General features: G+C 38.5%; 1 protein-coding gene across 6 annotated transcripts in view; it reads right to left on the reverse strand.

Annotated features, from left to right (window-relative positions):
• The window catches only part of LOC126810233 (suppressor of lurcher protein 1), a 413,673-nt gene extending 395,374 nt beyond the window's left edge, over positions 1 to 18,299 (reverse strand). For 4 of the 6 annotated variants that reach the window (XM_050535226.2, XM_050535228.2, XM_050535224.2 and 1 more), the window contains exon 1: positions 17,898 to 18,272. The gene's annotated coding sequence lies outside the window, so the exon portion shown is untranslated. Of the gene's footprint in view, positions 1 to 17,897 lie in introns of all 6 variants that reach the window. The other 2 variants (XM_050535225.2, XM_050535229.2) reach the window with 2 other exon arrangements.
• Positions 18,300 to 21,490: the final 3,191 nt, after the last annotated feature.

The raw sequence follows: 21,490 nt of genomic DNA on the forward strand, positions 1-21,490 counted from the left end.
GCATCATATTGAAATGCTTGGTTATATTAGCTCTAGGCTATTCCACGTATGATGCCCCTTCCCAATCCACCGTCCTAACGATTGTTTTAAACACAAATAAGCAGAGCGGAGAATGATGATGAATATTTAATAGTACGTGTAGGAAGGCCACCGCACAACATGCAAATAAAACCGATAAGACAAAACTGCGTTCAAGACACACTACATAGACATTGCAAAAAAATGAATATCACATATGAAATCAAGTGAATGAATGCGGGGACCAGTCGTAATGGATGAGACTACTTATGATAGTGGCAAACATTGTTCAACATGTCGGCCTGAAGTGCCCATCATCTTGATACCCCAAGCTTCAGCCTACCAGGCCTATTGGTAAATCCTCCTGAGATCTTAGGCTTCAGTCTGTCAGCCGTAGAGGTAAATCTTAGATCTTTCGACCCTAGGTTTTAGCCTGCCGGGCGTATAGGTAAATCCTAGATTTGAGGTCCTAGGTTTCAGTCTGCCAAGCCTATAGGTAAATCCTGGATCTTGAGATCCTAGGCTTCAGTCTGTCAGCCCTATAGGTAAATCCTGGATCTTGAGATTTCTACGACTGACCTCAATATATGATAAAGGATCAACATGATTTCAATCGTATCGCGATTCGTGATAGTGGGAACATAGCATATTAAGCGTGTGGTAGGTGTGATTCACGATTCAGACGTAAGATGTCCGTAAACGTAAATCGTAAAGCTCACTATAGAATTTGTAACTTTATTTACGCTTCGCTTAGGTTTGAACCACCGAGGTTTCGGTCCTAGAGGTTTGGGTCATAAAGGGTAAAGTTAAAGTCACAGAGGTTAAGACCACAGAAAGTCAGGTTAGAGTCAGGAGTTAAGCAAACAGAGGTTAAGACCACAGAATGACAGTGAGGTTCAAGTCCCAGAGGTTAAGACCACACAAGGTCACAGAAGTTAGAGTCACAGAGGTTAAGGTAACAGAGGTCAGGACCACAGAAAGTCAGGTTAGAGTTAGGGGTTAAGCCCACAGAGGTTAAGACCACAGAATGACAGTGGGGTTCAAGTCACAGAAGTTAGAATCACAGAGGGTAAGGTCACAGAGGTTAAGGTCACAGAGGTCAAGACCACAGAAAGTCAGGTTAGAATCAGAGGGTTAAATCAACAGAGGTTAAGACCACAGAATGTCAGCGAGGTTCAAGTCACAGAGGTTAAGACCCCACAAGGTCAAAGAAGTTAGAATCACAGAGGGTAAGGTCACAGAGGTCAAGACCACAGAACGCCAGGTTAGAATCAGAGGGTTAAGTCAACAGAGGTTAAGACCACAGAATGTCAGCGAAGTTCAAGTCACAGAGGCTAAGACCCCACAAGGTCACAGAAGTTAGAATCACAGAGGGTAAGGTGACAGAGGTTAAGGTCACAGAGGTCAAGACCACAGAAGTCAGGTTAGAATCAGAGGGTTAAGTCAACAAAGGTTAAGACCACAGAATGTCAGCGAAGTTCAAGTCACAGAGGTTAAGACCCCACAAAGTCACAGAAGTTAGAATCACAGAGGGTAAGGTCACAGAGGTTAAAACCACAGATCAGCTAGGTTAGAGTCACAGAGGTTAAGACCACAGAGGTTAAGATCACAGAAGGTCAGAGAGGTAAGAGTCACCATATACGGTGACTGTATATGGTGACGTTCATCTCTGTATATGTTCACGTATATCTCTGTACATGGTGACGTTAATTATAATGGTAAAGTCATCTGTATATGGTGACGTTAATCTCTGTCCATCTACTTGGGTAAGCCGTGTGATATTAAACATGTTCTATTTAATTATTTCTATAAATCTATGTAGAGTGTTTTAGTTTTAGATTGATTGAATTATATTTATATTATTATTTATATCCTAATATAGACATGAGTATATATAATAACTATTCTACAGACGATATACTTCATCATGTTATTCTTCTAGTCTGTCTCATAAACCATTAAAATTAGAGACAAGTTCGCCATATTATACAAGTCTAAAAACTGTCTGGACTTCAGTTGTAGATTATCGCCATCATCTTCAATATATTGACTTTTATTGTAGATGATGTGATAGAGACACCAATGTTAGATTCATACAGAGTCTGGTCAACTATATATTGTTTCAGAATGACTTTTTTGGTTTCATCTTATTTCTATACAGTTATAGATTGTTACACAATTCCCGCCTTTGACCCGTTAAATATGATTCAGAACTATCATTTCGTCCCGTCTCTGACCTGCTATATATAATTCAGAATTATAGATTCGTACACAGTTTCCGTCTCTGACCCGTTATATTATTATTGTTTTATATTGGTTTTGGTGAAAACCACGGGAAAGAGAGAGAGAGATGGATTTAACTACAACTCGACAAAAACTAGGCTATTTAGGGACTAACACATGGTTTTATTTCAATAATTCGGGGGACTTTAGTAGTGAGAGAAACCCGGAGAAAACCCACGAGGTTTGACAAGCGACCCTTCGCCTTGTAACGTTTCAGCTGGGAATAAAAAGCACACCACTTGATGTCCACTCCACTTAGGTCATTTCGGGACTTAAACATGGTAGACTTTCATTTCAGTTATACTTTGGAGTCTTTGGCTGTGGCGGATAACCGGTGGACCCACACAATGCCCACGAGGTTAGGCAGGCGACCCTACTTATTCCTCTTGCAAATGTGGGTTCGAAACACAAAACTTCGAAATATAACTCATGATAAGTTACATCATCACAAAAGAGCTCACTGAAAAGCCCGATAGTGTTTTATTTGAACATTTATAAGAGACTGGGTAATTGTCCAAGTAATACTTGATCAACCAGACCTATAACTATATAGTAACTAATGTTAAGATGTTATTAATGAGGTAAAATAAAGAAAAGGGGAGATGATGTATCATTTACAGATAGAATTAAATCATTTACTAGCCTTTACTAAAGATACTAGAAATCTATCTTTTATCATTTATACGTTAATTAAATCACATTAATTCATTTCGATGTAGAATTCACCATGGATCAATGTTAATGAAATAAAATGAAATAACGAGAATTGGACGCCATGTTGGATTGTTGTTTTTAGATTCTCTACTATCGATAGTTTTACATCAGTTGATGAAGGGACACCGAGATCATCAAACTATACAACACCATTTCTCTTATAAATGACCTTGAGATTTCACTTTATAAACTAGAGCGGTGAGATCAAAGCATAAAGTACCACGCAGATGCACAATTTTATAGACACTTAAAATAATGTGATCAAAAAACTTGAGCCTCTAAAGATATTGAACTGAAAAACATCCTTTAAAGACATTCAAATTTAAATTGTCCCAGCTATTTTTGGTAAACAGATTTTTATAGGCAATATATTTTGGTCAAAGAACTGTTTCAATCAAGTTTATGATTAATCAAAAATAATCTTGTCAAAAGACAAGTTGAAAAGAAATATGGAAAGTCGATTAATAAAAATGAGAAGTTGCTTTCTTTTAGAAGCGAGTCATGGTAGTTCAAGAGGGTGAGGAGCTCGCTCATTATCCTGGGGGTCCGGGGGTTCGATACCACTGGCTCACTATCCTGGGGGTCCGGGGGTTCGATCCCGCTCGCTCATTATCCTGGGGATCCGGGGGTTCGATACTTCTGGCGCACTACCCTGGGGATCCGGGGGTTCGATACCACTAGCTCACTATCCTGGGGGTCCGGGGGTTCGATCCCGCTCGCTCATTATCCTGGGGATCCGGGAGTTCGATACTACTGGCTCACTATCCTGGGGATCCGGGGGTTCGATACTACTGGCTCACTATCCTGGGGATCCGGGGGTTCGATCCCGCTCGCTCATTATCCTTGGGATCCGGGGGTTCGATACCACTGGTTCACTATCTTGGGGGTCCGGGGGTTCGATACCACTGGCTCACCATCCTGGGGATCCGGGGGTTCGATCCCGCACGCTCATTATCCTGGGGATTCGGGGGTTCGATACTACTGGCTCACTATCCTGGGGGTCCGGGGGTTCGATACTACTGGCTCACTATCCTGGGGATCCGGGGGTTCGATACTACTGGCGCACTATCCTGGGGGTCCGGGGGTTCGATCCCGCCGGCTCACTAATTTGGGGGCCCGGGGGTTCGATCCCCCTGGCTCACTATCCTGGTGGTCCGAGGGTTCGAACCCGCTGGCTCACTAATTTGGGGGCCCGGGGGTTCGATCCCCCTGGCTCACTATCCTGGAGGTCCGGGGGTTAGATCCCGCTGTTGGCCGAGAACATTTCACGGTATTTAAAAACGTGGTTTTTCCCCTTGTCTGTGGTGCGTGACGGAGGACTTGACAAGGACAGATGTCTATTCGTTCAGTTGGACGAATAACCGAGGTCCCGTGAATACATTGACATGCACGTAAAACATCCCTTGGCAGTTTGAATTCGATATAAGAACAGGCCATAGTGCCGCTGTCCGGGCAAAACTTCCCTCGTAGCACACTGCATGGCGTATTCCCGACTTCATCAGCCCAGTCGGAACAGAACAGTAGGACGTTAAACCCTATTTCGTTTCATTTGGAATACGCCATGATTCCCAACGTAGTTTCATCTTGTCAGCGATGCAGGACCTAGGACAGGTCTAGTCCAGCAACAGAGGTCATGTATCCACGTTGAAGAGAGAGAGAGAGAGAGAGAGAGAGAGAAATGGGGTTTAACGTCCACTCGACACAAACTAGATCATTTCGGGACTAACATATGGTTTTAATTTTATTTCAATAATTCGTTTTCGCGTAGGGGTCTTTAGCAGTGGGAGGAAACCGGAGGACCCGGAGAAAACCCACGAGGTTGGACAGGCGATCCTACTCCTTGTCACGTACATCCGGGGATTCGAAACCACGTCAGTCGACTCAATGACAAACTTTATGATACAGCGCGCGACGCTAACCATTCAGCCATCCACCACCCACGTTGGAGAAGAGTTTGGAGAAGAATAGCGGTGGCTGTCGCAACGCAGACGAATAAACGTTGGTAAAGAGTTCGGAGAAGAGTAGCGGTGGCCATTACAACGCAGAAAAACAAACGTTGGCGAAGAGTTCTGAGAGCAGCGGTGGCGGTCAAAACGTAGACGAACAAATGGGATGAGCAACAGAGGTCCCGTATCCACATTGGCGAAGAGTAGCGGTGGCTGTCATGCGTAGACGACCAAATGATCAAATACAGATAAATTGCAATAATTGTTTATTTATTGGCGTTTTAAAATTATCGATCAATGCTATCAATATAAATATTTACCAAGAGTCGTGGTTTAATTGATCTTAATCATAAATCTTTAAATCAAAAGAATAAATCATATCATAATTACCATATTAATAGAGGGAGAGAGAGAGAGAGAGAGAGAGAGAGAGAGAGAATGGGGTTTAACGTCCACTCGACACAAACTAGGTCTTTTCAGGACTAACATATGGTTTAATTTTATTTACATAATTTGCTTGCGCGTAGGAGTCTTTAGCAGTGGGAGGAAACCCCTGGTTAGTAAACCAGCACCTGACTAACTGAGTCACCGCGGTTTTCCCACTAATCAGGTTCTAAACCAATCAGATTAAAATACAGATCTATATTTCGTTCCGTATTTTTTTTTATACTTTCGATGACCTACACTACACTAAGATCTGACCAGTTGTAGCAAAAGGTCGCGTTAGAGGTCATAGGAGTGGCTTTTGATCCTATGACGTCAGACATTTGATTAACCAATCAGCATTGACGTTACTAGTGGATAACACACAGCTCCTAGCAAAACACGCCTAAAGCTCGCCGTAACAGACCGTTGCATAGCCAAAACCCTCACATCATCCAGAACACGTCAATGATAACAACTCTTCCAGATCCTAGTGTAGTAAAGACAAGTAAAAGGAAATTTTGAACTATAAAAAACGAAACGAAATCGGATCTGTGTTTTAACCAGATTGATTCTAAACACGATGTGGACATCAATCATAACATTGGTATAGGATCATCCCTTGTGAATTAATGCTTGTTAAAGACAAGCCATGTTTGCTTTGGGCGTGTATAAATATGAATACATCAAGCGAGAGAGAATATGGTGACAAATACCGGAGACGTATCTGGTGTTCGTCAATGATGACAAGATTTAACACTCAACAAAGTGGCGTGTCTATTGTCTTTGTCAACCACTTTGTCATTCTTCAAAAAATCCAAATCGTGGTGGTATTGAATAACAAATCTGTCGTATTCCAATAACGGTAAAGGAATCGAATAGAATGTCACATTCACTATCCCCAAGGCGTTATTTGAGCAATTGTGATCGGGCAGCGCGTTTTTGAATGATTTTCGTCGAATTCCTACTGGTTTGTTAAGGATTCTTCTCGACTGTTGTCGGAGCAGATGTATTCTGATTACCCTAGTTTGTGTCGATTGGACGTTAAACTCCCCCTCTCTCTCTCTCTCTCTCTCTCTCTCTCAATTCCCCCCTTGTCAGTGATGCAGGACAGAGGGGCTGACAAGGAAAGCTGTCTAGTCGTTCGGATGGGACGAAAAACCGAGGTCCCGTGTACACATTGGCGTGCACGTAAAAGATCCCTTGGCAGTTGGAATTCGATATAAGAGTAGGCCGTAGTGCCGCTGTCCGGGCAAAATTTCCCTCATAGCACACTGTATGGCGTATGCCCGTCTTCATTAGCCCAGGTTAGGAGCAGAACAGTAGGACGTTAAACTCAATTTCATTTCATTTCATTTCTCTCAATTCCTGAATAAACTATTGTTTAAAGAAAAAAAAGCTGTTTATTATGAGATGTTATCAGATGCTTCAACGCAGGTATTACCATAGGTCACGTGTGTAGCACACGACATAACCATACCCACGTCACGTGTGCAGCTTACGACATAAAGTTACGTCACGTGTGCAGGATACGACATAGCCATGAAATCATATAAATGGTTAATTACTAGTCAGTGACAGTTGTTATTGACATATTTAGAGTAATCAACATCTTTATATATCTGTACTAATAGAATATTGATTACTGGACAATACTATACGTTACAGAACGTTATATCACAGTGAACAATACCCTTATTTCACCATATGGTTAACTTATGAAGTTGGATCAGGTTCAACGTCCTACTACTCCTCACTGACGGGCATACAACATGGCGTGTCCTACTCTTCATCGATTTTCAACTGCTATTGGTTCCTTTGCGTGCTCACCGACCCTCGGTTTTTTGTTTCGTCCCATCCTAACGAAAGACATGCCATTATACGGCTAGCGAAGAACAAACTTGTTGAATGAGAGAGAGAGAGAGAGAGAGAGAGAGAGGGGGGTAACGTCCACTCGACACAAACTAGATCATTTCGGGACTAGCACATGTTTCAATTTCATGGAGAAAACCCACGAGGTTGGACGGGCGACCCTATTCCTTGTCACGTAAAACCGAGGAATCGAAACCACACCAGTTGACTCAATGACAGACGTTATAATGCAGCTCGCACGCACTATCCATTCGGCCAACCAACCCCGCGTGTTGAATGAAACACGTGATTATTTACAGTGTAACTTATATCAATATAATATATTGAAATCATGTGTAATTTTCTGTTGACATTTTCTAACACTATTGTGTATTGTGTAGGCTCAACTCTAAAAATACAAAACATGAAAGAAATTCTATCTTAAGATTATCGATAATGAAAATAACGGTTTTTGTTTACCTTTTCTGCTAACAGGTAATGTTTTTTCTTCTATCAACATAGAGTTGATAAGAATCCGTGAAACGATCTAATGTCATAATACCTATTGTTAACATGTAAAAATACTTCTCAATGAACAGGTCACGTGATACATTGATTATTATGTTGATTCTTACAGAACATGAGTAAAATATTGAAATAAGAGAACGTATTAATTCTTTAATGATATAAATAGCTTTCATAAATAGAAATAAATTATTTAGCCTATAGACTGTCTCATGAACACCACATTTAATAAAACGTTAACACCAATGTTTTCCGCCATTTTGTAATATATCTCACACTTTATCATACCATATTTGTCACTTTATCATACCATATTTGTCACTTTATCATACCATATTTGTCACTTTATCATATGAAATGAAATGAGGTTTAACTTCCTACTGTTCTGCTCCGACTGGGCTAATGAAGTCGGACATACGCCATACTGTGTGCTATCAGGGCGCTAAGGCCTACTCTTACATCGAATTCCAACTTTCAGGGGATTTTTTTAACGTGCACGCCAGTGTGTACACGGGACCCCGGTTTTCCGTCCCATCCGAACGACTAGACAGCTGTCCTTGTCAGGCCCTACGTCCTGCATCACTGACAAGGGGGGAACCACGTCGGAAACTCCCGATGAACTTTCTCGACCAATAAAGGGAGTGAACCCACGGTCAAAATATAATTGATGTAAGATTTAAATAAAGAGCTGGCCATTCTTGCTACAATAGCTCAAAATTAGGTAATGTAAAATGAAAATATTGAAAATTCCCTTCACAAGTTATCACTGTTTGTAATTTTGACAAGGCACTCGTATATTCCACTTAGCTTCGCTCTCTTATTTCTAAATTAAAATTTTAAAAAGCGAACCGTTCTAATCTAGTTCCAATCTTGTGTATCCGATGCGATCGAGAGTTGATTAATGCCTTTTCATGTTAATTAATGTCTAATTAATAGTTTATATAACATTTCAGGTCTAAAGAAAGACCTGCAATAGGCAAATTTAGCTCTTGCATAATGTTTAAAGATGCATTCATTATGTAAGATTGAGAGAGAGAGATAGAGAGAGATAGAGAGAGAGAGAGAAATAGAGAGAGAGAGAGCGAGAGAGAGCGAGAGATAGAGAGAGAGAGAGAGAGAAATAGAGAGAAATAGAGAGAGAGAGAGAGCGAGAGATAGAGAGGGAGAGAGAGGTAGAGAGAGAGAGAGAGAGAGAGAGAGCGCTATACAATTTTATTTCAATAATTCGCTTGCGCGTAGGGCTCTTTCGATTCCCCGGTTGTACGTGACAAGGAGTGGGGTCGCCTGTCCAACCTCCAGTTTCCTGTCAGTGCTAAAGACCCCCTCCTACTCTCTCTCTCTCTCTCGCTCTCTCTCTCTCTCTCTCTCTCTTTTACAGGTAAGTAATTACAGAGTATGTTATGATATCTAATGCACCTTTATGACTTTAGACTCTATATTATACCTGTAAGGTATATGCACCGACTAGAACCTACTTAATATATCAATGATCTACCTGTCATCCAGGTAAGTAGATACACCTATTGATATATACCCTTCACTCAGGTAACAAGTTTACATCTATAGATTTTAGATAGAGAAGAGTTCTTTCAGGTACTCAGGTATTCATAATCCGATTATTTGATTCGTGAATTCAAGTTGATATAAAGTTCTGAAACTTGTTTGGATGTTGACACACAAACACTAAACATCATGTACATTTCATAATTGAAAAATTGACAGATGACGAAACAACCGATGTACATTACTTCAAATGGATGGAATACACCTCAAGTGTTGATGTAAGCCATTGTACCCCATTTCTCTCTCCCTCGTCTCTTGAATGCGCATGAACACACACCCACACCCCGCCCACACACCCACACACACACACACACACACAGAGTTATCTCACCAAAACATTCTTCAAAACACGCGCCAAAGATTTTAAAAACATGACAAGATTACCAGAACAGAAATCATTTCAAGCATATTCACTTTTAAATCTTGGGCTAAAACTGGAACCTCAAAACAAAAAACGAAGCAGGAAAAATTAATCATCACAAAGATTTGTTGGAATCGGAGACAATGACAAATGAGAATATGATTATTTGCGGAATATTTTCAGCTGATTTGTAAATTTTAATTCACCGATGACAGATTTTATCAGAACTACTTCATCATCTTTCTATTCTTCAAGGTCATTTTTATAACAGAAGTAAATTTTTATTTTTTTTAAGTCGAAATAAAAAACAAAAAGTTTAATATACGTGTATCGTTTTTTCACGACAAGAACAAATTTGCATTAAAAAAAAGAGGTATTTTATTTTTGTTTTAAGTGGAAATGAAACCCAAAAAGTTTATTGTATTAGTTTATCGTTTGTTCACGACAAGGACAAATTTTCATTAAAAATCAATATACGTGAATAGTTTGTATTAAAATGAAGAAAAAGCGGTATTTTATTTTTTATTTTTATTTTTTTTAAGTGGAAATAAGAAACAAAAATTTTAATACAATTGTGTCGCTTTTTCACGACAATAACAAATATGCATTAAAAAGATTTTAAAAAAGGAGATTTTATCAAAATATAGAAAATAACAAAGAAACACGAAATCGAGAGGAGAGAGAGAGGGGTTTAACGTCCAGTCGACACAAACTAGGTCATTTCGGGACTAACATATGGTTTAATTTTATTTCAATAATTCGCTTTCGCGTAGGGGTCTTTAGCAGTGAGGGGAAACTGGAGGACCCAGAGAAAACCCACGAGGTTGGACAGGCGATCCTACTCCTTGTCACGTACAACCGGGGAATCGAAACCTCGCCAGTTGACTAAATGACAGACCTTATGATACAGCGCGCACGTACTAACCATTCAGCCATCCAACGCGTAGCAGTGGGAGGAAGACGGAGCACACGGATAAAACCCACGAAATGGGACAGGCGACCCTACTCTTTGTCACTTGGTTTTATCTAAAGCCCTGGTATCCGTAAATAGAAAGCTGAGTATTTTGATGTTCCGTTGTGGACGTGATGTGGCATCACACCAATACAATTTATCGTTTATCTTAATGAAACACGCATAACAAAAGAATAAAAAAATGTATTGATCCTCGTCACAGATTGTGACTAGACTTCTAAAGTCCAAGTTACAATTATTGCTGCACTTAGCTGAAGTAGTCGTCATCGTAGTAGTGGGCGTTGGTCCTAATGGGGGCGTGGCATGATTCAATGTCTTAATAGACACTACTGTCCTTATTGAAACAAATGAAATGCAATGAACAAAATGGGGTTTAACACTTTTTACTCGTGTTTCCCTGACAGAGCGAGCATACTCTGCCTCATGCATAAAATCTGAGGTATTGTTAATGTAAACAGAGAGAGAGAGAGAGAGAGAGAGAGGGAGATGGGGAGAAATGGAGTTTAACGTCCGCGGACTAACATATGATTCTTTGCTATTTCAACCTCTCGCTTGTCCGTAGGGGTCTTTAGCAGTGGGAGGAAACCGGATGACCCGGAGAAAACCCACGAGGTTTGAGACAGGCGACCCTACTCCTTGTCACGTACAACCGGGGAATCGAAACCACGGCAGTTGACTCAATGACAGACCATATGATACAGCGCGCACGTGCTAACCATTCGGCCATCTATCCCCTGATTATCCGATGCTCTGGAGAGTTGATATAAGGCTTGTCACGTGATTTAATGTCCAAATAACAGCATCTTAAATAGAAGGCTTGATCGCGCCTTAACTACGCACATCTTATCAAGCCCTTCACGTAATACCCCGCATATTTTAGCACTAATTTCGATTGGGTATAAGCTCAGCTTGTGATCCTATTAGATTCCTTTGTTAAAAATATGGTTACGATTATCAAGTCTCGCGCTTCTAGCTAAAATGTCTACATGGGACAATCGAGTTGCAAAGTTTAAGGTTCGATCAATGTCAAGGTTGCTGGAAATCATGGTTCATCAATAAAGGCGGTAAACTTGTCTATTTCTTTTTTTTTCTATGGAGGCCGCAATATTTGTTTACAGTGTGTTATGTGCCACGACCTCTGATTGGACAATGCTAATTAGTCACGTGTAAACACAACCAGCGCAAAAATTCGGGAATTGTTGAGTATTGAAGCAACGGCTAGATGTTGTAAAACTCGCGGTCGTTGCTTCAAGAACATGAAATAACAGTTAATATAAGATTTGAAGTTAGAAGAACGACGACCTACAATAAACAGTTTTAACTCTTACATAATGCATCTTTAACAATAGTTGAAATAGAACAACAGCGGTATAATATACAGAGAGATGTTTTTTTACAGACTATTCTAATGAAAATTGATCCAATCCGATATGTCCTACAAAATGACAAATATTATTCTTTTCGTCTGATTGAATTAACCGACCGACTTTCAAAGGACGACTACTGAGATCTGTGCCATTATTTAGCTTTAAGTCGTGATGTGCCCAAGGCTCATATAACTAATTTGTGTTTTCAGATTCGTGGATGGAAGAAAATGAAAATAAATCGGATTTATATTGAAGTGAATATATGGTCCTTAATATTAGTTTCTAGTGTGCATAGCAACAGGCGGAGCCACGGTGGCTAGGTGGTTAAGACGCTTACTCGCTAACCTGGAGGTCGGGTGTTCGATCCCTGCATTGGCCGAGAAAGTTCATTCAGATTTTCCGACGTGGTTTCCCCTTTTCAGTGGTGCAGAACTGAGGGCCTGACAAGGACAGCTGTCTAGTCCTTCGGATGAGACGAAAAACCGAGGTCCCGTGTATATATTGGAATGCACGTAAAAGATCCTCTGGCAGTTGGAATTCGATATAAGAGTAGGCGATAGTGCCGCTGCCCGGGCAAAATTTCCCTCATAGCACACTGTATGGCGTATGCCCGTCTTCAATAGCCCAGTATAGGAGCAGAACAGTAGGACGTTAAACACCATTTCATTTCGCATAGCAACAGAAGGGATGTTTGGCAGCAGTGTTGTCTATAAACTGAAAGGGGACGAAATGAAATTTAACGGACCCTCTAGTGAATTTGTTGGTTACATTAAAACTAACTTTGCAGAACATTTGTATTCTTGTAATTCCATTTTAAAATTAGAATGCGAGTTTATGTATTCCCTGCCTTATTGTAGTTCCTCTTTAAAGTACGAATATTGTAATTCAACTTTTATAATACGAGTTTGTGTATTCACTGTCTTATTGTAATTCATCTTTTAAATAAGAATATTGCAATTCATCTTTAAAGTAAGAATATTGTAATTCATCTTTAAAGTAAGAATATTGTAATTCATCTTTAAAGTAAGAATATTGTAATTCATCTTTAAAGTAAGAATATTGTAATTCATCTTTAAAGTTATTACATGAGTTTATATATTCACTGTCTTGTAATTCATCTCTAAAGGAAGGATATTGTAATTCCCCGAGTTTGTGTATTCACTGTTTTATTGTAATTCATCTTTAAAATACGAATATTGTAATTCATCTCTAAAGTAACAAATTTGTAATTCCACTAGTTTGTGTATTCATTGTCTTATTGTAATTTATCTTTAAAGTAAGAATATTGTAATTCCACTAGTTTGTGTATTCGTTGTCTTATTGTAATTTATCTTTAAAGTAAGAATATTGTAATTCCACGAGTTTGTGTACTCATTGTCTTATATTATATTGAAGTCAGGATATGAGTTTATATATTCCCCTGTCAAGAAGATGAGTTTATATATTCCCCTGTCAAGAAGATGAGTTTATATATTCCCCTGTCAAGAAGATGAGTTTATATTCCCTCTCGTGTTTTTGTAAGAACGTGAGTTTGTATATTCCCCTGTCGTCAAGAATATGAGTTTATATATTTCCCTGTCAATAAGATGAGTTTATATATTCCCCTGTCTTATTGTATTAAATGATAGATATGAGTATTGGAGTAAGAGACATAAATATGGCGTGTTGTGTGAATAATTCATGGTCTCTAATCACTAGTTGTTTATACGACTGTATTGTCAACTATCTATAATTAAATCATTAATAATAACCCGGGCTTTATAGCCTTAATATTATGGCATAGTGTGGTATGTAGCAGAGTAGATGTTATCTATGCAAGTCGAGGTTCATACTGGGGTTTATATCGTTTTGGCTTAATATGGTGTGTTCGGGAACTGCGGTAGAAAGGTGTAGTACTGGTGTCCGTATCTTTACAATATTTTATGGATTGCTTGGTAAAAATGTGTGGGCGGGGGAGGCGAGTAGATGTTAACTATGCAAGTCGTGAGTTGTACTGGGCTATTTAAAACTGCCAGTTAATCAAAGGGTCATAGCTTCCAGATAGGTACAAAATATAGATACGATATAATATATATGACTGTTAGTTATGAGAGAGGCGGACCTTCCACATAGATACAAGAATATAGATACATTTATAACTGTCAGTTACGAGACGGGCGGGGCTTCCACATAGATATAAGAATATAGATACATTTATAACTGTCACTTAAGAAAGAGGCGGGCTTCCACATAGATACAAGAATATACAGTAGATACATTTATAACTTGTCACTTAAGAAAGAAACGGGACTTCCACATAGATACAAAAATATAGATACAATTATAACTGTCAGTTAAGAAATGGGTGGGGCTTCCGCATAGATACGAAAATACAGATATAATACACTTTCAACGTACAACAACTGTCAGTTACGAGGGGGAGGGGCTTCAACATAGATACACAAATACAGATACATTTTTAATGTACCACAACCGTCAGTTACGAGAGGGGGGGGGGGGCGGGGCTTAAAACATAGATACAAAAATACAGATACACTTTTAACGTACCACAATTGTCAGTTACGAGGGTGGGGGGCTTAAACATAGATACAAAAATACAGATACACTTTTAACGTACCACAACCGTCAGTTACGAGAGAGGGGGGGGGGGTGAGCTTCTACCCAGATACAAAATAAAACAATTAACAAGTTGGCTTACAACAATTGTGTATTCATCAATCTGAAACGATGTCCCATCGCCCCTTTAACACGTTGCTATATATAACAAATAGAATCGCCATTTCTATTGTCTACTTGAACTCGAGAAGTCTGTACATGACTAATAAAGTACCGTTTGTTATGTTATTATTATCTAGTATTGACCCATCACATGTCAAGAACAGTTATTATAGATGTAACACACACACTCACACTGGTATCAAACATTGTAGATATAACACACACACTCACGCTGGTATCAAACATTGTACCTAACAATTGGCACAAATGGGTCGCAACGCATATAACAATGTAATATGAATGTATATAAACTGATTTACAATCAATCGTTTCTGTTTTTACTCTAATTTAAAATCAGTTATGTTGAGCGAAATACACCGGAAGTCTCAATATAGAATGGCAATCTCTAGCGTCTGGTTTTTCCAGTCTTCACCTAGTATTTACTGCGCATGCTCTCCAGATAAGAATATGGTGTCACCGTTTGACATGACTTAAGTCTAGCCTCGTTCTTCGAGTCCCTTGTTACAAATGGCGCTGAAACGCATTATGGTACACGATTCGTGTACCAATGGTAAAATGTTTATTTTATCTTAACTGGACATCAGAAGCCTACCTTTTCCTAGTAAGATCACAAAACCAATGTTGATTTAAATTGACAAATAATTCGTGTTTTCAATGTGGAAGACTTTGGATAATATTGAGTTAGAGACGTGGCTACTTTAAAGTCAAAATAAAGATCTGCAGTAATCAGATTTAGCGCTTACATAATGTATCTTTACGATGGGACATCTTTGTCTCCAAGGAATTTACTAGTTCAAAGAATAATAGAAATACGCAGATATCATAAGTTAAACCTTTCGTGAAACAGCTAAGGTTAAACATACATTATGCAACAGGTAAATCTGCCTAATGCAGGTCTTTCTTTAGGCCTGGAATGTTATCTAAATTATTAATTAGACATTAATTAACTTATCCAGACCATAATCAACTCTAGATGGCATCGGATTTCTCCGATATTAAATAGATTAGAACAGTTCAGCCATATTTTGATTTAATCTAAAAATGGAGGAGCGAGACTTAGCTTCGAACAACCAGTGCGGTGGTTGAAATTATTGCTCACGTCTTGTCAAACCTTCAAAGGCTAATATCTTCGCTCGCAATAGGGTAATTTGTATGAAATTTTCAAATTATTCATTTTACATTATCTATTATCGAACTATGGTTAGCTCTTTATCTAAATCTTACATAATGTATCTTTAAAGTCAACGGAAGAAGCAGAACAATCAAAGACAATTTTCATACAGACTGTGTATTGAAATATTCTCCTAATGCTAGAACTAATTGGTATGTTTTTATCACGATCAAAGGCCAAGATGATAAAAAAGATAATAGATAATATGTCGTGAACAGGTTGTGAATAGAAGATATATATCAATATGTGTAATAACGGGACGTGTGGGCGGTGTGTCGGGATGTACGTTACATGTTCATTTACAGGTGAGAGAGAGAGAGAGACAGAGAAACGGGGGAGGTGGGGTTTAACGTGACGTGTGTGGGGTGTCGGGATGTACGTTACATGTTCATTTACAGGGGAGAGAGGGAGAGAGAGAGAGAGAGGGGGTAACGTGCACTCGACAATAAGTCATTTCGGGACTAACATATGGTTCAATTTTATTTCAATAATTCGCTTGCGCGTAGTGGTCTTTAGCAGTGAGAGGAAATCGGGGGACCCGGAGAAAACCCACAAGGTTGGACAGGCGATCCTACTCCTTGTCCCGTACAACCGAGGAAATCGAAACCACGCCAGTTTACTCAATGACAGACCTCGTGATACAACGCGCAAGCCCTAACCATTCGACCATCCAACCTCGCGTTTACAGGTTTTAACCTTAAAAGATTATCTTTGATTATAACAGACTTCGGATAATTCTTCAATATAATCGGGCTAAACAGACATCGAACGATCCTTCAAGTTTTCAATATATCGGAACATAACTGTACTGACAAGCACTGACTTGCAAAGAGAGGGGGGAGTGTACAAAGGAAGCAACGTCGTACATCCAATCATAGAGCTAAATTAGAATTAAGCTTTTTATAAATTTGAAGTTGTGCTAACTGCCTTACTTAATTTGAATAAAACCTTACTGCATTCGGCTCTTTGTAACACTGGTCCCTATCCTTCAGTGTTGGGTGTACGAAACTAAAGAGTTGGCCTGTCGCATGGTACTGAAGTCGCCGACTGTATGGAGTTGGATCCTGACCTTTTTTTAAGTAAGTTGATTATATACAAACTCACAAGGAGAGCAGCATACAATTACAAAATGAAAGAAAAATCACATTGGAACAAATATACATAAACATAGATAAACTCTGCCTTGTTCACTACAGAGACAAAGGCCATTCGTACATATGCCTAAATCGAACATAATACCTAATTAAATCTAGTGCTATGATGTTGGTTGTTTACAATACTACAAAAAATTAACACAATGATATGGAATGTTGTATTATGGCACGTCAGCCCCAACCGGACTATGACAAATCAACAAATAGTCTGTTTAAATCACTCACATCAAGACAAACTATGGTTATATTTAGACAACAATGTCGGCTAATCTAAATATTTAGAAGTTGAAACAACAATTGAAAGTTTTTAGATTATGCTAGCAGAGTTGATTTGTAAAAATGCAAAACAGTTGAAATTGTATAAAAAATTTAGAGTGTATTTGTAAGAAAACAAATGAAAGTGTTAAATAGGGCAGTTTATTTTTAATAAATAAAACAATTGAATGTGTTTAGAATATTTAGAGTGTATGCTAGCGCATTTTATTTGTAATAAATAAAACAATTGAATATGTTATAAACAACTTGAAGTGTATTCTAGAGCAGTCTTTTTGTAAGAAATGAAACAATAGAATGTGTTAAAAATATTGTATGCTAGGACAATTTATTTGTAAGAAACCAAATGAATTGAAAGTGTTTAATATAATAGTTTTTTTTTTAAATAAAATTTTATGTATTTAGTTGAAATGGATTGAGAAACAGGCATGGGCCAAATGGCCTCTCTCTTATAATATATTTAATATATTTGGACTTTAAGCTAGGGGATTTTATTTGTAAGAAAAATTATAGAAGAATTATAGAATCTAACTTACCTTAAGTTTCCATTAAGAATTACCAAAATATCCGAGTTTATATTCAAATATAGAACCAAACACGATTAATACATTTCCAAGGCTCAAATAAAACCCACAAGGATTGAACAACAGCGACCACCGTTAGTCCTTTGGCAAGAAACTATGAGAACCGACCGCGATAATAGTTAACAGTAGCTGTACAGAATCAATGTGTATAGTGCCATTGAAAGAGTGATAAGAAATAACGCAGTGAGTCGCAACTCCCAGACTTCACACAACCCAACCAACTAGCAAGCAAAGAATCAACGTTACTTCCCCGAACCTAACACGTTGAACACATCTATAACACACGACTTTGTAAAGGCCAGTGATGATTGTATACCGTGCATAGATTTTGGTTATTGTAGCCAGTCAATCGGCGAATAGAAAGTAAATCGTCGACTTTATACGCCGACTTCTCTTCATCGACAAATTCACAGATCGATCAGCAGGCGTTGAAGACTTTGGGCTAAACTAATGCCCCGATAAGACAACCGTACATTGGGGGGTTTTCGTCTCTCATCATCGTGATGATGGTCTTTGAGAGGAATCCTTTACACAGTTGATCTTGTCCTTCGCTTTATACCGTCGTCATTAAAAACTGTTTCAACTTTGTTTCAGGAAATGAATCGGGTTGTTTTTTTTGTGAATGATCCGATCGTTGTCATTAGCTTGAAGCCGATGATCACCATTTGCATTTGTCGGATTATATCTAATTTTACGTGGATGAACTCTCGCTAACCTGTACTCAAACTGATTATTTAACATTTAATTAATAAAACAGAAACTATAAATCAACGGTAGATAACCTATATATATATATATAGAGAGAGAGAGAGAGAGAGAGAGAGGGGGGTAGGGAAGGAGGGGGATATGTGGTTTAACGTCCACTCGACACAAACTAAGTTATTTCGGAGCTAACATATTTCAATAATTCACTTGCGCGTAGTGGTCTTTGGCAGTGGGAGGAAACCGGAGGACCAGGAGATAACCCACGAGAATGGACAGGCGACCCTACTCCTTGTTACGTACAGTTGACTCAAGGACAGACCTTATGATGATACAACGCCCCACCCCCAACCCCCCTTCAAACATTTATTGATGACGTTACTTTGTGTATATCGTATGTACAGAATGTAGATCGAGTTCATCATACTGTTTGTGAATACTGAATGAAATGAAAATGATATTCCCTTAAGAGATTCATAATAATATGGTAATTTAAAGGAGCTACATCTTTATTTTTGGATCTAGAAATTGACACAAATGGGTCACAACGCATATAATAATGTAATCTGAATGTATATAAACTGATTTACAATCAGTCTCTTCTGTTTTTACTGTAATTTCTAATCAATTATGTTCGGCGAACTACGTAAAGAGTCCAAATTGAATGGCAGTCTTTGGCGTCTGGTTATTTCAGTCTACACCGGTAATATTCTCCCGTGGGATATGATTAGCCTCGTCCATCGAGTCGATTCATTACAAATGATGCTCGAAAGCATTCTGGCACGCGATATAAAATTTTCATTTTGTCTTAAATATTGGATATCAGAAGCCCATTTTTTCCCAGTAAGATCACAACATCAATGTTGATTTAAATTGACCAATAAGTCATGTTTTCAATGTCGAAGATTGTGTATGATATTGAGTTACAGATTTGCCTCCTTTAAATGGTGGGGGGGGGGGTGGATGTCTCAATGGTTAGCACGTGCGCGCTGTATCATAAAGTCTGTCATTAAGTCAACTGGCGTGGTTTCGATTACCCGGTTGTACGTGACAAGGAGTAGGGTCGCCTGTCCAACCTCGTGGGTTTTCCCCGGGTCCTCCGGTTTTCTCCCACTGCTAAAGACCCCTACGCGCAATCGAACTATGGAAATAAAATTGAACCGTATGTTAGTCCCGAAATGACCTAGTTTGTGTCGAGTGGACGTTAAACCCCATCTCTCTCTCTCTCTCTCTCTCTCTCTCTCTCTCTCTCTCTCTTTAAATGGTAGAATATGTTACTAACTATATTTATGCATTGCGTTTTCTCGACTATAAAAAGGAACTTCCTGTGTTTATAGGATTGGCCGTAATATTTATATATTTCATGAATATAAACATTTTGTTAATTAAAGCAAGTCTCCGTCATCCGTATACTACTCCCGCGAGTAGTCAGACGCGCAAACTTTAGATCATTGGGTCTGTCGTCATTGAGTTAGTGGCATGGTTTCGATTTCGATCACACGTACGTGACTAGGAGTAGGGTCACCTGTCTAACCTCGTGGGTTTTCTTCGCATTCCAAAGCGTCTTCCCACTGAAATTGAATGAAATAAAATTTACCAATACATGTTTGTCCCGAATGAACGTTAAGTCTCTCTCTCTCTCTCTTTGAACATAATTTATCCCGAAGTTGAAAATAACTTCTTTCTGACTAACAGACAGACTGACGGACAGGGACTGAGTATCAATTGATAAATGTGATAATTTAACCCACAATAGATCACGAAAGATGCTGCCATAGCGATATGAATCTTTGTTTGCAACATACGGTAAACATTAATCAAACCATGCGCAGTAGTACTGGTTTATTACAAATCGTAAAACAAATCTGAAATTTCCGCAAGCCTAATTTATTTGTTTATATATTTATTCACTCATTCATTTTCATTTATTTATTTATTTATTTATTTATTTATTTATTTATTTATTTATTTATTTATTTATTTATTTATTTATTTATTTATTTATTCATTCATTCATTCATTCATTCATGTATTTATATTATCTATATTAATTATTTATTTATATTATTTATTTATTATTTTGTTTTGATTTGTTTTGATTTGATTTGTTTTGTTTTGTTTTGTTTTGTTTTGTTTTGTTTTCTAACAACTTAATTCACGTTCATTGAAGTTTAATTCATGTTTTTAATTTCGAATATTGAATTCTAATTCGTGTTTTTAAGTTTGAATATTATGGAAAATATTGAATTACATGTTTAGTTAGCCCTTTTAAGAGTTGAATGAAAACGGATAAACCTCACGAGGTTGTCGCGTGCACGCTTGGAATCGAAATCGCGCGCCCCTTGACTCAATGACAGACCTTATGATCTAAAAGCAGAGGAGTTATTCCACTCGTGTTTGAGAATAGAAGTGTGTCTGAATCATAAGAACTGTAGGATGTTGATTGACTTGCACTAAGAAACATTAGTTGTCAATTAATTATAGATTTATTTTTATTGATTGGAGATATTAACCACTCGGTCTATTTACATATCAACATTACACGGATATGACGTCATTTAAGACGACAAACCCACTTAGCTCGATATCAAGCTTTAAAGATGCGCTTAGTCCGAAGAACGCTAGATCGGAGACGGTCTAGCACATACGACGTCATATGTGGGCTGTGCGTTAGGGTTAGGATAAAGGTTACATATGACGTCATATGTGCTAGGATGTGATTGGCCATCTCCGATCGAGCGTTCTCCGCTTTGTCCACGTAATCTCATCCGGGAAACACACATTCAAATTGAGTGAAAGATACATTTAAGAACTAAATCTGCCTATTGCGGGTCTTTATTTTG

Source organism: Patella vulgata, chromosome 2 (assembly GCF_932274485.2).
Source record: "Patella vulgata chromosome 2, xgPatVulg1.2, whole genome shotgun sequence".
Lineage (NCBI taxonomy): Eukaryota > Metazoa > Mollusca > Gastropoda > Patellidae > Patella > Patella vulgata.